Raw genomic sequence first — 12,624 nt, 5'->3', positions numbered from 1 at the left:
ATCTTTATATATTGTCAAACATCAAAACTCAAGCTTGAGTCAACTCAAACTTAATCAAACTGACAACCTTGACCTAAGGAAATTACACCAATAATCTGTTGGTGCAATATTCCCTGGGCCAGGTTGATTAAGCTTGAGTTGGCTCAAGCTTGAGTCTTGATTTTTGAGTTTCGATGTTTGACAATACATGGAGATTGCAGATGCAATCGTTCAATTGGGGAGATTATTGATACAATTCTCCTTTGGTCAAGGACTGACCAGTTTGATGTGAAAAAGAGTCAAGTAGGTCAAGGTTGAGCAGATACTTGACTGGGAAAGTCTTAATTGGATGTTAGACAGTTGAAAAATCCTGGTGAGTGAAGATAGGTGAAAGACCTAGTGAGTGAAGCTAGGTAGGTGAAAGTCTCGGTGAGTGAAGCCGGGCAGTGGGAAAGTTCAGTGAGTGAAGCTGGGCAGTGGTGAAAACCCTAGTAAGTGAAGCTAGGTGAAAGTCCTGGTAAGTGAAGCCAGGCAGTGGGAAAATCCTAGTGAGTGAAGTCAGGTGAAAAACCTAGTGAGTGAAGCTAGGCAGATGAAAAATCCTAGTGAGTGAAGCTAGGCAGAAGGAAATGCCTAGTGAGTGAAGCTACGTGAAAGTCCTGGTGAGTGAAGCTAGGTAGATGGAAATACTTAGTGAGTGAAGCTAGGCACGTGGAGATCCAGGTGGATCAAGGTTAACCAGACACCTGGTGTTGGAAAGCCCAAGTAGGTCAAAGGATTGACCAGATACTTAGCACGAGGGAATCCAGATGGGTCAAGGGTGATCTAACATCTGGTGGAAGGTCAAGTGGGTCATGGAGGACCGGACACTTGGCACGAGATGGTAAGTCCATGTGGGTCAAGGTTAATCAGACACTTGGCACAAGGAGAAAAGTCCAAGTGGGTCAAAGGGTTGATCGAACACTTGGTGAAAAAGTCCCAGCAGGTCAAGGTTGACCAGATGCTAGGCAGAAGGAGTCCCAACAGGCCACGGTTAATCGAATGTTGGGTTTAAGAACCTTAGACTTGAGTTAAGGCAAGTCAAGATTAGGGCAATCGATCGGCTAATCGATTGACCCAACCCCAATCGATCAGTCGATCAATTGGGAGAGTGTTGCGACAAGCAGCGGCCCAATCGATCGGTCGATCGATTGGGAGCAAGTGTCACGAGTACAAAGAGCTGCCCAATAGATCATCTGATTGATCGAGCATCGCCAATCAATCAGCCAATTGATTGGCAGCTGGTTTTCTCGCGCGGTCGTGAGAAAGCCTGAATTGATTGGTTGATTGATTTAGGCAGCTTCCAACGAGCACAGAGGCACTCTGAATCGATCAACTGATCGATTCAAGCCTCCCCAATCAATCAACCCATCAATTGGGATGTGATCGTTGCACAAGTAGTGAGCAATGGACCGCTGGGATGGCGCAGATCTGACGTGGCAATCGATTGGGAGCATGCACAATCGATTGGGAGCCCTAGAAGCGTGAAGTATATAGTCGTTGGCGAGCTTCTTCTCCGTAACTCTCCTTCTCGATCTTCATGCGATTTCTCCGAGCACTCACTGCCAGTTCTTGGAAGCTCTTGGGAACAAGTGTTGTTGAACTTCTAAGGTTCAAGAGGTGGTCTTCAACAACAAGGTCAAGCAAGAAGAGGTTTTACTTTGTATTCTTGTATTTTTCTTCTTATGTATGTTGTATCTTATTGTGTGGGTTTGTACAAGGCTTCTTCACCTTTGATAGTTACTGAAAAGGAGTGTTTTTCTTAGTGGAGAGTGTGTCGTGTGTGGATCCTTGTATTAGTCATATTTTCTTGAGGTGGATACCAAGTAAATCTTAGTGTTAGCAGTTGTGAGTGTGCTTTGTGTGTATTTCCGCCCCCACAACAACGAAGCAAGCAACCGGAGCACAACGAACTATTCACCCCCCTCTAGCTACAAATCGACCTTAACAAGTGGTATCAGAGCGAGGTCGCTCTTCATCGGAATCATCGCCGGAAGGGCAATGAGCTAGAGGGAGAAGAAGTTGAAGCAAATTTCAACAAGTCAAAGACTTCATCAAAGGCTCAATTTCAAATGGAATTCCAAGATGGACTTGGATTCAACATGAGGGTGCCTCCACTATTCATATCAATGAGCTTCAATTCTTGTAAATCAAGGATCAAAAATTTTCTCATGATGGAGATAGAGCAATGGTTTGCTCTAATGGAAGGCTTTGAAGCTCCAAAAGATTCAAAGGGAAAAATTCTCAAGAGGAGCAAGTGGAGCCAAGAGCAAATCCAAATATGTGAGCCCAATGATAAAATGACCAAGCTATAGGTCAATCTATTGACTAGCAACATCTTGAAGTAAGTGGGAGAATTTAAAGATGCCAAGGAGCTTTGGAGCAAATTGGCTAAAGTCCATGAGGTTCCCTCCACTACACCAAACCAAGAGAAATTCAAAAAGGGTAACTCATTGGAGCAAGACCAAAAGGAGGAGGACTCCAAAGTTGAGAGATGCTCAATATTTGAAGAAGAATTCCAAGAAGCTTCATCTTCAAAAGAATGCAACGAAAAGGGCAAAGATGGAGCATACTCTTTGTTCCATGTACAAGATGAAGATGAAGAGGCCTCCACCTGTAGGATTGAGGGGGAGCGACATTCAATGACATCGGACCAAGAAGAAGGAGAAACTTCTACTTCCGGGTCAACTGAAGAAGAAGAAGATGGGGCATCCTCCAAAAATCAAGAGACATCAAATGGAGGATCAAGTGTCATCCCGACATGTGAAGGTATAAGTAGCTCAACAAAAAATAAAAATCATATTATATGATTTGAGTGTAGGGAACATAGGCATTACAAGAGTAAGTACCCTAAAGTGATCAAGAAGAAGGGTCAAATGACACCAAAGGGCAAGGAGAAGCCCTAAGAGACTGCCCCCACAACAAAAAAGAGCAAAGAGTACATTATATGCTTTTCTTGCAACAAAAAAGGACATTACTGGAACTAATGCCCAAAAGGGAAGAAATCGGTCAAGCCTAAAGGAGGAAGCTCAAGTCAAGGGGGAGCTTGTAAGAGCAAACCCAAGGTATCATTTATTGAACCAGCTCCTTTAAATAATGATAACAAGCATGCTAGTTCTAACTTATATCATTTTAATGCAATTTACCATAAAAATAGGAGACATGATAGAATTGATTAAAATCATGTGGCTCTTCATGCCAAGACTACCTCACCTAAGGTTAGGAAGGTAGATAAACTAGGCAAGAATACTAAGAACCTTAGTTATAAGCCTAGAAATAGAAATACTCAAAGATTTAATGATAAACCAAAATCTAGGGATTTATGGAAAGAAAATTAAGTCTTAAGGTCAAGGCTTGACAAAATTGAAAAGACCCTAAAAAGGATGGAAGGTATCCTTAAGGGGCAAAAAGAGCATAACCTAGGTTTAGGAAACCAAAAATCATCCAATGACCATAGAGGTTTAGGATACAAATCTAAGGTTAAGAAGGATGTAGCTTCATATCATAGGGTTCCATATACCTATAGAATCAATCCTAGGTCTAGGGGTCAAGTCAAGGATATAAGGAAAGTTATCCCTAGGAGTATCTTTGCAACAACAAATGTGACTAGGACTTTTAAGGAGTCAAAGAAAGTTATCAAGAAGGTCACAAGGTAAGCTATCCCTAGAGTTGACCTAGAAAAAGTGACCAACTTCTAAGAAGCCTAGAAAGGTCATTAGGAAGGTATCTAGGGAAGTTATCCCTAGTGAGTACCTAGAATATCCAAGGAGCACCAATAGATGTTTGGTTCCTAGGAGCATTTTCTCTACCCCTTAGATGGGTTAGAGAGTGTCAACTCCAATTAGAAGGGTAGTTAACCCAACCTTGATGTAGTTGGCACTTGGAGAGCATTTTCAAGATTTTTGTTAATCTTTGAAAATGAAATGGATTAATTGTTTACTCTTTGGAAGAGTAAAATGTGTCAAACCTTGAGATATTACACATAATTTAAATTGGCACAACTAAGGAAAGGCAAAAGAAATGTCAAGTTGGGGTTTGACATTTTCTTGAGAAAATATGGGCAAATCTAGGATCAATTTTAGGTTTAGCTAAGGATTAAGAATACTTAGATAGAATATCTAGGTATATTTTATTTATGCTAAATTACCATGTTTTGTTTGCTCATCATATACCATGACATCATATTTTGCATTCATGTTTATTATGAAAAATACAACAAAAATATCATATCATGTCATACATATATCATGTAGCAATAGTATATTTTCTTTTTGAAAATCATTTATTTTGATGTATGCCATAAATCATCATGCATTATTTTTATTTCCTTGTAATTAAGGATAATGATATTTACTAACAAGTGACATTATAGGTAGATATTCATAATTCAAAATGTCTAGATAGATATGCATGATCCCTAGCTTAAGCAAAACCAAAATCTACATCTCATAAAGACTATAAGGTGACTTATATGTGTTTTAGTACACATTAAATATAAGTGAGATGTTAGGGTGATAAACAAGACTCAAGATGTTGATTTAGTGCATCTAGTTGAGTTTTGATTTCATCAAAACACATAGTTATGTGTACTCTAATCATTGGGAAAGCTAATGTATAAGTCATGTGCATTGAGCCCAAAGAACATGGTTGGAAATTGATTTTGAAAAACATTTTAAATATACTTTGAAAAACCTTGGTGAAGGCTATCTTTTGATAGTAATCATCATTGAAAAGTTAGACACAAACTTGAAAGAAACATTGAAGTTTTTACAAGTTTTCAAGTTTGTGTCAATCTTTGAAAATAGGATGTATTTTCTTAGAAAACTATTTTTCCATGATAGTATATACCCTAAATAATATCTACAACAATTTTTATAATTTTAGAATTTTGTAGAATTTTTAGGGCATTTTTGAATTTCGTTGAAATTGAATTTCAGGAAATCAGAGCCCCAATCAATCAGTTGATCGATTGGAGGGCCCCAATCGATCAGCCGATCGATTGGGATGTGTTTCCTGTGAGCAGTAGCACACGGAATCTATCAAACAATCGATCTATTCAAGCCTAGATCTATCGGGAAATCGATTTAGAGCCAGGTTCTGCGAACATAACCTCTCTGAATCCATCAGTAGATCCCAATCGATTGAAAAGGTTGATTTTGGTTGGAAAAGTCTGATTCCAGCACTTTAATCCATTTTTAGCCTCTTTAATCATTCCTAACCCCTTGAAATACACTTGTATACATTTAGAAGTAGTTTTCATGATGGAAATAAGGAGAAATGGTTGAGGAACACTAGGTTAAAGTTTAGGATGATGTTAGTTTCAACATTGAATCTCTTAAACCTCAAAACTTTAAAATTTTGGGTTTCCTAAAAATTTAGGAACTCCAAGTCATTGTTGATGCAAATGATATAAGTTTGAAGCATATTTTTAAAGGGAGCTACTCTTTAAAAATATGGAAATATTTTTCCGAAACCATTGAAGGTGGTAAATCCTTCGTTTGGAAAAATGCTCAAGGTTAAGCATTGGGAACAATGGAAGATTGGATATCTTCATTGTAGAAAAGGAGTATGCTCAAGGATGAGCATTGGATACAATGAAGGGTATGAGACCTTCGCTGTTGGAATGATGAATGCTCTTAGATGAGCATGGTGAAGTGGTTAATGCTCAAGGGTGAGCATTGGATGCAATAAAGGATATGAGACCTTCATCGTGGTGTTATGAACAATATGGTAGGTTGTGAACAACGTTGAGTAACTCTTCAAGAAGAGAGTTTTTGATGTGTGCCAATAGGGAGAGAATATAAGGTTTAAGTTAGGCCTTCATTGCTTCTCTAGAAAAGTTTGGGGGAGAATGTAGGGTCTAAATTATTCATTCATTATCTAAAGAGAGAGTTTGCCCTCTAGGAAGGGAGAAAATGAAGGAAACCCTCATTTATGCATTAACATGAAGAAAAAGTTGTGGCTATGGGATTAGCCTAACTTAAAGGTATTGTCAAACATAAAAAAAGGGGAGATTGTTGGTGTAATATTCCCTGGGCCAGGTTGACTAAGCTTGAGTTGACTCAAGCTTAAGTCTTGATGCTTGAGTTTCGATGTTTGACAATACATGGAGATTGCAGATGCAATTGTCCGATTGGGGAGATTGTTAATACAATTCCTCTTTGATCAAGGACTGACCAATTTGATGTGAAGAAGAGTCAAGTAGGTCAAAGTTGATCGGATACCTAACTAGGAAAGTCCTAACTGGATGTTAGACAGTTGTAAAATCCTGGTGAGTGAAGCTAGGTGAAAGACCTAGTGAGTGAAGCTAGGCAGGTGAAAGTCTCGGTGAGTGAAGCCGGGTAGTGAGAAAGTCCCGGTGAATGAAGTCGGGCAGTGGTGAAAACCCTAGTGAGTGAAACTAGGTGAAAGCCCCGGTGAGTGAAGTTGGGTAGTGAAAAAATCCTAGTGAGTGAAGCCAGGCAGATAGAAAGCCCTAGTGAGTGAAGCTAGGCAGAATGAAAGACCTAGTCAATGAAGCTAGGTGAAAGTCCTGGTGAGTGAAGCCAAGCAGATGGAAAGATCTGGTGAGTGAAGCCAGACACATGGAGATCTTAGTGGGTCAAGATTGATTGGACACCTGGTGTTGGGAAGCCCAAGTAGGTCAAAGGATTGACCGGATACTTGGCACGAGGAAATCCAGATGAGTCAAGGGTGATCGAACATCTGGTGGAAGTCCAAGTGGGTCATGGAGGACCAGACACTTAGCACGAGACGGTAAGTCCAAGTGGGTCAAGGTTGATCGGACACTTGGCACAAGGATAAAAGTCCAAGTGGGTCAAAGGATTGACCGGACACTTGGTGAAGAAGTCCCAGCAGGTTAAGGTTGACCAGATGCTAGGCAGAAGGAGTCCTAACAAGTCACGGTTGACCAGATGCTAAGCAGAAGGAGTCCCAACAAGTCACGGTTGACTGGATGTTGGGTTTGGAAACCTTGGACTTGAGTTTAGGTAAGTCAAAGTTGGGGCAATCGATCGACCACGATCAGACCGTAGTGTCTTGATACTTTTACCATGACATTTCTCCACATCAGCCTTGTACTCTTTGAACTTATCAAAGCAATCAGACTTGCGGCGCATCAAGTAAATGTATCTGTATCTCAAATAATCGTCTATAAAAGAGACAAAATATTCGTAACCACCTCTTGCCTGGATAGACATAGGACCACACAAATCAGAATGAACCAGTTCTAATGCATCTTTGGCTCTATACCCCTTGGCCTTAAAAGGTCTCTTGGTCATTTTATCTTCCAAGCAAGATTCATAAGTTGGAAAGTTTTCCAACACTAATGAACCCAAGAGTCCATCGGCTATTAGCCTTTGAATCCTACTTAAGTTAATATGACCAAGTCTTAGATGCCAAAGATATGTTTGGTTCATTTCCGAAGGTTCCTTTCTCTTATTAGAATTAGAAGATGTGTTATTAATTTCTATTTGTTGCTTTGTGGGAGAAATTAGATTTAGAGTATACAAGTTGCCTACTACTTTGTCATCAAAAGAAACAGAATATCCATCCACAAACAATTTAGAAACTGAAATTAAATTCTTTCTAAAAGTTGGTACATAAAGATAATTTCTCAAAATCAAACTTCTATTCCTATCAAATGATAAGTAAACGTCTTCCACTGCAACAACCGCCACTTTCGTAGCATTGCCCATGTAGACCGTTATCTCTCCCTCATATAGTCATCGGGTTTCCTAGAACCCCTGCAATGTATTGCAGACATGATCAGTGGCTCCTATATCTACACACCAGGTACTGGTAAATAACACTGCTAAACATGTTTCAACTACAAGAGAATAAGATATACCTCTATTGTTCTGATTCCTACAAGGACAGCCCGGCTTCCAATGTCCCGACTGCTTGCAAATGAAGCACTTACCCTTTGGCTTCTTCACTCCAGCTTTAGGTCCAGTACATAGAGATCTTTTCACCTTCTTTGCTGAGCCAACCTGTTTCTTCTTCTTGCCTTTTGACTTAGAAGTAGAAACATTTTCAGCAAAGTGAATCTGAGAACTATGACGAAATATACCTTCTGTTGCCTGAAGTTCTGTCAGAAGTTCAGGCGGAACTGCTCAAAACTTCTGGGTAGTGTTTGGAGAATAATATTGATCTGGGTTTCCCCATCGATTTCAGCTCCAAGGATCTGTATTTCATTTAAATAAGTCATCATCTAGAGGATATGATCCCTTACGGGTGTCCCCTCTGACATGGTGGCTGTCATTAATTTTCTCATTGCCTCTTGCCTAGTAGCCCGATTCTGGTGTCTGAAGAGTTCTTTGAGATTGTTCATCATATCATAATCAGTTGGTAAGTCCTGATGCTGATGTTGCAGCACATTTATCGTTGAAGCCAAAATGTAACACCGCGCAATCTCATCTGCTTTTACCCATTTCTTATGATACTCAATCTCCTCTTCACTAGAATCACTATTAGGTGCATCAGGGCAGGTCTCTAACAGTACAAACTTATAGCCTTCAGCAGTTAGGACAATGTCCAGGTTCCTTTTCCAATCTATTTAGTTTGGACCAGTAAGTGTGTTCTCTTTCAGTATAATGGCCAATGAGTTGAAAGTCATCCTAAGAATCACAAAATAAACTTTGGTCAAGACTCTAAATTTAGAATAATATTGATTCCTCAAAGAATATTATATTTTGCATGTCACGATAGTGTGGACATATACAAAAATAAACATTTGTAAGAGGAGGTTTTACCCATTAATTTTATTCTTGTCAACCTAACTTTATGACAAATAAAATTAATAGTCGGTTTTTCCTTCGGTCACACAAATAATAGCAGTGACTCCGATGGGGAGGATACTATTAAATGTGCCTAAGTGTATACCATTACTTGATACTTAGTCCATTAAATAAGATTGTGCCTTTTTAGATGGAGAAGATCACACGCTCCTAAATAATTTCCTATAACCATCCATAAAGGAAGTTTGATCTAATGATCTGCAAACAATCTCATTCGATGGGGAGGGAGGCACTCAGAGCTAACACGCAAGTTTGTCGCATTACTTACAAACCAGTAATGGAGACCGTGGAATTTATTTACTAATCCCTCTCCCACTTAGTTATTTAAGGTGAGGAATTTTAACTATGCAAACACACATCACAACAAATAAAGCAACAAATATGGAAAAAATAATTTTCCAATTATTATGGTCTTTTTCATCACTGTCCTCCGTGTGCTGTCAACCCTAGCTGCTGTCATCTTTAGCCACTGCAATTGGATCTAGTCACCGCATCTATCTTGCTTCTTTTTCCGCTGTGCCTCTGGACCACAAAAAGTATCATGCCTTGCAAGGATACGATCCACGACAAAAATAGAATTTTACATATATCGATCCTATATTCCTTAAAGGAATGTACATGTAATCTAGATCAAAACAAAAATATAAAATCCTAAAACTAATACAGCTCCTGCTGTATTTAATACATACAATCATACACATATAAAAATGCCCTTGACATATTCAAGGGTTCAATCACACACAATATCTATAAGCCATAATAGTTGGAGCTTGCAATCACAGAGTTAGCACATCCTACTATTATCCTGCCTAAATTATGCATGACATGTGTATAATTAAACTGAAAACCAAACACACAGAGGCAAACCCTAGCTCTGATACCAATTGTTGGTTGATACTCGTAATATCGTACCGGTTCCCATGTATAAAAATTTTGTACAAGTCTTAAACCATTCCTAATAACCTATTGTGTTCTTTAGAAATTAAATTAGGAATCGCAAACGGAACTTAACATTTTTTATTCTAAATTTAACTTATCTATTCTTAGAGGTTTAGACTTGGATCGCAAACGATACTTAACATTATTGATCCAAATCCACCCATGTTACAAATTCAATTAAATATTAATTTCAGAGATCGACTTCCAGGTTAAACATGGCGAGGCACTAGGCCTTCTTGGGTATGGGAGCATGTAAAATACAATGTCCAAATAATAATTAAATAATAAGTTTATTAGACAAATAATCTTATTAGATTTTTTAGAAATTTTTAGAAATTTTCTGGGAATTAATTGGAGCTCGTATGACGTATTTTGAGGGGATACATTTATGAGCTCGAGAAAAAGTCTATTTGGAATACCCGAAGATGGGAGTTGATTGAGAAACTAATCTAGGGCTTAATCAAATATACCTAGGTTTATAAATCCTCTCTTTTATTTCCTCACCCGCGTGCCCTAAAACCCATGCCGGCACCTTCCTCTCCCGATTCTCCCTTCGCGTCGAACCGCCGCCGTCCCTCCCTCATCGAGCCGATGTCTCCTCTTCGTGTGAGGCTAGGACGATGATGCCGCTAGCCACGGGAGAATCGTTGTCGCTCTTACCTTCGCCGGTGATCCTCATCCTCGACGCACGCTGCACCCCATCGACCCGGTGTTGCACATCTCGGTGACAACAAAGCTTATATCTCTTCTATTCCCTCATTTGAAGATTCTCCGGTGGATCTTCTCTTCGGCTAGCCATCTCACGTATGGCTTCGGTGGCCGGAGGTCGGCAGATCGGAGCCCTAGGTCCACCGGAATGAGGCTAGGGTTCCAGCGACAAATCTTTGGATTGAATCGACATTCCAAAAGGTTGTCTTCCCTTTCGTGGCATTGCAACCAATTTCCACCACCGAAACCTTCATCACGGTATATTTTCCTTCTCATCTGGACAGAGCTCTAATCAATTTGGTTGGTCGTCACCTATTCCTTATCCTTTGCAACCGTTTGTCTCATTTTTTCATATCGATGCTATGGATTGCTCAGTATCTGATGTAGTGTTTCTAGCGGTTGGAGTTGTTGTGGCCAACAGAAGCGCAACTGGTTGCAGAGCGATCACAGAGGTGCCGAAGGATTGGAGTGAGGGGATCAGATCTGAAATTGTTAGAGGAAGCTAAGGTATGTGATCTTTAGGTAACGAATTATGTTGAGTCTGTTATAAATTGGAAGTTGGAATTGGTTGTGGAAGTTTGCTTGACTGATTTCCAGAAGATTGATAGTTGTAGGTTTTGCTTAAGAGATATGATAACTTTATTCAGTAGCCGTTTTGTTTGTTTTTAGGGAATAAATTCATGATTTGGTAATTCTAGTAGTGATAAGGTTTTGCTGGAATTGTGTGAATTGAGAACTTAAACGAGGGTTTGGATTGGCTTTGAGTAGATCGGTAAAGTGATTAGTAGAGGGTAATGAATGAAATCGGATTAGTTACCTGTTTCGGGTTTATTGGTTTAGCTATTTAAATTCATATGAAGTTGGTTAAAATTGATACGTGACGCAGGACTTTGATCGAGGCAGGTGTCGTGACGAAGTGGATATCGGATTCAGACTACATTTAGAGGCGGGTACTTCTTACTTTGTCTCTTTAGTTCTTTGAACTTAGTGCATGAGCTATTTTTGGATAGAAACTGCTTTTACCTTGACTCCACTCTTATTTTTCCTGCGCTTGATACTTCCACGCAATCTTTGAGAAATTCATTTCCATATCTATACAGTCTCTTTTGTTGTCCATGATCGGTAGCAGATACTAGATACCATGTTCAGATATTTTGATTATTGTTTACGATATCGAGTACGTTGGCTTCACGAAGCATACCCATTTCTTCTTATAGATATACGATGATCGCTGCATTGTTCGATCATGTCATTCCACGACGCCAGATCCCCGCCACCGAGAGAGTGGTAGTCGAGTCGATGCCGTCTGTCCGTCAGTGTCGACCACCTGTGAGTGGTAGTCGAGTACGAGCAATAGGACCCCTTCACCGCCAGTAGCTAGTTAGCTACTCAAGACCTATTCATCCGTCACCGCAGGAGCGGCCTGGGTGGTAGCTTGTTATCGATCCACCTCTCACCATATAGGGCCGGTGCAGAGAGGTGGGCTGACCATCCGCATACACCGTTATTACGCCTCGTCATTTACTTATGTTATTATTGCTTACTTACTGCTGTTGTTCACTTATGCTGATATGCTGTCTTATGTTGAGATATGCTCTCGTTGTAGGCGGTTAGACCTTGGGTTATTTATTGGAAATGTTTATATGTCTTACACATTACCTCTATAGTTACGAGCAGTATTGTAGCAGATTAGTACCATTCTTGACATTCTATATCTAGACTAGGATATGGTTCCAGGTATGAGCATTGATTATAGTTTCATTTTGTATATACTACTTCTCTTATGAGACTGTATTCCTTTTGGGCATTCTCTATTTGTTGACTATGTTCATGCACTATCTTTTTTATACCCGCTGAGTTCCAATACTCACCACCTCACAAATTTGTTTCCTTTCGCCAGGTAACAGATAGATGAGTCAGGGATGCTTGGAGAGTATCGGCTGCCGGTCCCTCGTCACACTCGAGGATCATTTTATTTTTGGGTTTTGTCACTGTTTGGGAGGTATATTAATTTTACGTATTTTGCTTTTGAACAAGTCACTGTGGATTTTTGGAGTCTAGTCTGGTGGTTGCAAGTATTTTGTTAGCGCCGTTGTTGGTCTAACGTTCATATTATTTTGTGTTTTCCGCTGCATTTATTGTGTTCCACCAATATTATTTC

At 39.7% G+C, this 12,624-nt stretch overlaps 1 long non-coding RNA gene across 1 annotated transcript; it reads left to right on the top strand.

Annotated features, from left to right (window-relative positions):
- Positions 1-10,265: 10,265 nt before the first annotated feature.
- LOC122024118 lies at positions 10,266-11,408 on the top strand. Its single transcript, XR_006123336.1, has 3 exons — positions 10,266-10,721; positions 10,839-10,970; positions 11,350-11,408. It is a non-coding gene; the product is annotated as an uncharacterized LOC122024118 (long non-coding RNA).
- Positions 11,409-12,624: the final 1,216 nt, after the last annotated feature.

The sequence above is a fragment of the Zingiber officinale genome, chromosome 9B (assembly GCF_018446385.1).
Source record: "Zingiber officinale cultivar Zhangliang chromosome 9B, Zo_v1.1, whole genome shotgun sequence".
Lineage (NCBI taxonomy): Eukaryota > Viridiplantae > Streptophyta > Magnoliopsida > Zingiberales > Zingiberaceae > Zingiber > Zingiber officinale.
The sequence above is the reverse complement of the archived record's forward strand: the minus strand, read 5'-3'. Positions and strand labels throughout refer to the sequence as shown.